Source organism: Lepus europaeus, chromosome X, assembly GCF_033115175.1.
Source record: "Lepus europaeus isolate LE1 chromosome X, mLepTim1.pri, whole genome shotgun sequence".
NCBI lineage: Eukaryota > Metazoa > Chordata > Mammalia > Lagomorpha > Leporidae > Lepus > Lepus europaeus.
In genome coordinates, this window is record NC_084850.1 from 426,072 (window position 1) to 429,248 (window position 3,177).

General features: G+C 57.4%; 1 pseudogene; it reads left to right on the plus strand.

Annotated features, from left to right (window-relative positions):
* The first annotated feature begins 1,638 nt into the window (after window positions 1-1,638).
* On the plus strand, window positions 1,639-2,896 carry LOC133753668 (mediator of RNA polymerase II transcription subunit 28-like; annotated as a pseudogene).
* Window positions 2,897-3,177: the final 281 nt, after the last annotated feature.

Consider the following 3,177-nt stretch of genomic DNA (forward strand, 5'->3'; position numbering starts at 1 on the left):
GAGGAGGGGGCAGGGCCGTCCCGACCTGGGTCCTTGCTGCTCCTGCGAGCAGGGGCTCCTTCCTTGGCCGCACACGGAGGTCCTGTGCACCCCTGGCTGAGAGAGCAAGTCGCCTTTCTGCCGTGGCCGCACTGCTGGGGTCTTGGCACAAGCTGCCCTCCCTTGGGGGACGACGCTCTGTCCCGGGGTACCACAGGGGACTCCCAGAGGGGCGGGGCATGATGGGCCAACAGTCTCACCTGGGTCATAGGTCATCAGTAGGTGGCTCCCAGCCCTAGAATGCTAAAGATCAGTTGTGTCCGGAGGAGTCTCTAGCCCCAGGCCCTCGCAGGAGAAGGGGAGCGGGCTGGACAGAGAACCAGCCGTCTTCTGTGTGCTCATCAGGGAGAACTTCCGTTCCCTTCCCATTACCACGAGGCCAGAGAGCCATTCCTGGGCGTCCTTTCTCCTACCCCAGCACTGCTGTGCAGTTGCTCCGCCTCCTCTCTCCTTCCAGTCTCTGAGACTGGGATAGGAAGGAATTCAGAAACTACAGCAGCTTTCGCAAGCCTTGAACAAGAAGCAGACGGAACTCTGACAAGTGGAGCAGCAGGGTCCCCGGAGTAAGCCTCTCGGCCGATGGAGGAAACAACACCTGGATGCGGCTGCAGGGAGCCGTGCACTGGAAGATGATGCCCGGGAAACCTCCCCCTGCCCCGTCCTCCCTGGGAGCTGCTGATTCCGCTGCCTCCTCCTTCCCTGCGACCTCAGAGCCCCTCCTCGGAGATCTGAGCCCCAGGTCCGTCTGCAGCGGCCCTCATGCTGGCCTGTGGGCTCTGGCAACCCCCACCTCTTTCTGCGCCCACCCCCCACCGCTCTGGGGGCAGTAGCCCCGTCGTGTGTCAGCTCTCACACTGCCCTGTTCCTCTCTGACCCTTCAATCCTGGAGCCAACTCCGAGTGCCGCCTCCTGGTATTCAGTTCCCTCTCCAGAGCTACTCTGCGGGTTTTCTCTGGGCTCCTGGCCGGCCCCCAACTCTTACAGAATCGGGCCTTGGTGATGGTGAGGTCCCGGAACACAGGCCTGTGACCTGGAGCCTGGGGGCTGAGGTGGCCGTGCCCGCGGGCTGCAGTCAGGGAGGTCTGAGCATGTTGCCAACGGGGAACTGGGGTGCGAGACCTTGTGACCTGCGCTGCCTCACCGTTCACCTAGCTACCACCTTTGCCTGGTTGTTAGGGTAGCCATCTGAGCAAGGGCCCGGGCGGCTCAGGTCCCTGCTGCGCCCGGCAGCCACGGCGGTCACGATGCCCACGAGGATCGCGGTGTGGGATGAGCGCTCCGGCCACGTCCGGGGGAGGAATGATGAGCTCAGAGACCTGGGCTCTCCGGTCCGGCACGGTGAGCGGCCCAGAGGGCTCCCAGGACACTCTCCACAATCCTTACCGGTTGTACCCGCAGGGCTGACTATTCTGACCTTTAGACACCAAGTTTATTGGTGCAGGTTACAGAATCCCCAGTGTGGGGTGGGCGCTGTGGCATAGCTGGTAAAGCTGCCACCTGCAGTGTCGGCATCCCATTTGGGCGTTGGTTCAAGTCCCGGCTGCTCCACTTCTGATCCAGCTCTCTGCTGTGGCCTGGGAAAGCAACGGAAGATGGCCCATGGGGCTTTTCCTTGCCATTCCCGACGTGGGGACTCCATTGGGCGGCATGTTTTCTGGGCAGCAACCGGGGCCCCTGCCGCCAGGGTCTGGACTCCCGGTCCAGGCTTTGCTTCTTCAGGCATTGCCAGGAGCTCTGAGAAGTTCTACCAGTAGCTTGGTGGACGAGCTGGAATCACCATTCGTGGCTTGCTTTGCTTCTCTGGCGAGTCTGGACTTTTTCAATGGCACCCCCCAGGAAGAAATTTGAAGTGGTGTTGATCAGTGTTTGTAAGAATTTCTGGCTATTGAGAGACAGGCAGAATGCTCTTTGCTGCAGAAAAGGTTGCAGTTGTCTGCTCGGAAGCCAGAGTGAGTTATCCCAGAGGAAGTCTCGGAGCTGAGGAGTCTGCAGCGGGAGGACGCTCTGGGCAGAAGCGCTGGACCACGCTGACGCATGGGCAGCAGGTGCGGGAGGACATCCGTGTGCAGCCCAGAAAGCCAGCCGAGACCCCCCCAGGGCTCGTGGCCTCGCTGGAGCAGGTGTCTGCTATCCCTGCCCCTCGAAGCAGACCTGAGGCAGCCTTGGGCCGGCAGTTCTGCCGCACCGTCTGCCTCTGGACCTGGCCTTGGGAAGCACTCTTTGCCAGAGGAAGAGCTGATGCTAGTCTTATGCTCCCAATCAAAGCTTCCCCCTATTTTTATACATTGTTAGTTTCTTGCATACTTTATAAAAAGGCTACAGCTTTGCTTAGCAAAGCACTTTTGTCTTCTGCAAAGCTGAGACAGTGTGATGACACTGGCAGACTCTTACGATGATTTTTCCGTATGACTTCCTTGTCTTTACAATTGTTAGGTTAGTTTATGTGATCTGAGAATTACCGCAGTCTGAGAAGCCGGGAAAGGGATTTTGCTTAGGGCTTTTAGGATAATTTCCCCTCAGGCCTTTTAGAAAGATGTCTAAAGGGTGTTCCGACTGTGAACTACCTCAAGAAGAGGAATCTAATGCAGCCAAGTCTGCAGTGCTTCCAGAGGGTTACAGAGGTTGGTGTTTTGTAAATAGCTCAGAAGAGGATTAAATACCCTAGGTTAGGGTTGTAATATTCCAGGGGTCCTACGTTCATTCTGGCTTTTATCCGGGGAGTGTTTGTGTTTTGTGTGGTGTTTCCTTGCATCGGGAGAGGACGTAGCAGGAGCAGTGAGATGCTGGGTTTCGACAAGCTCTTGCAGAAGTCACTCTGGAAGTGACAGGGCGGACCCTGCTCTTGCAGGGGAAGTAGCGGGGGTTAAAGCTTACTCTCATAGTCTTTTAGTTTGAGTTTGTTTGCTGTGTTTGTGCTTTTTGGAGCACAGACAGCTTCAAGAAAGCTTTTGGCTTGTGAATTTAATTGTAAGGGGCTGGGCCTCAGGGTGATCCTCGGCCTCCGTGCCTCCGCAATGAGCTGCGGAGCCTCTGTGCTAGCGGAGACATTTTCCCCTCTTGTTGAATGGGCTTTTCCTTTCCCTGATGGCTACAACCTCTTAGTGGCTCATGTCCCGCCCCCCAAAACATGTACTGCAC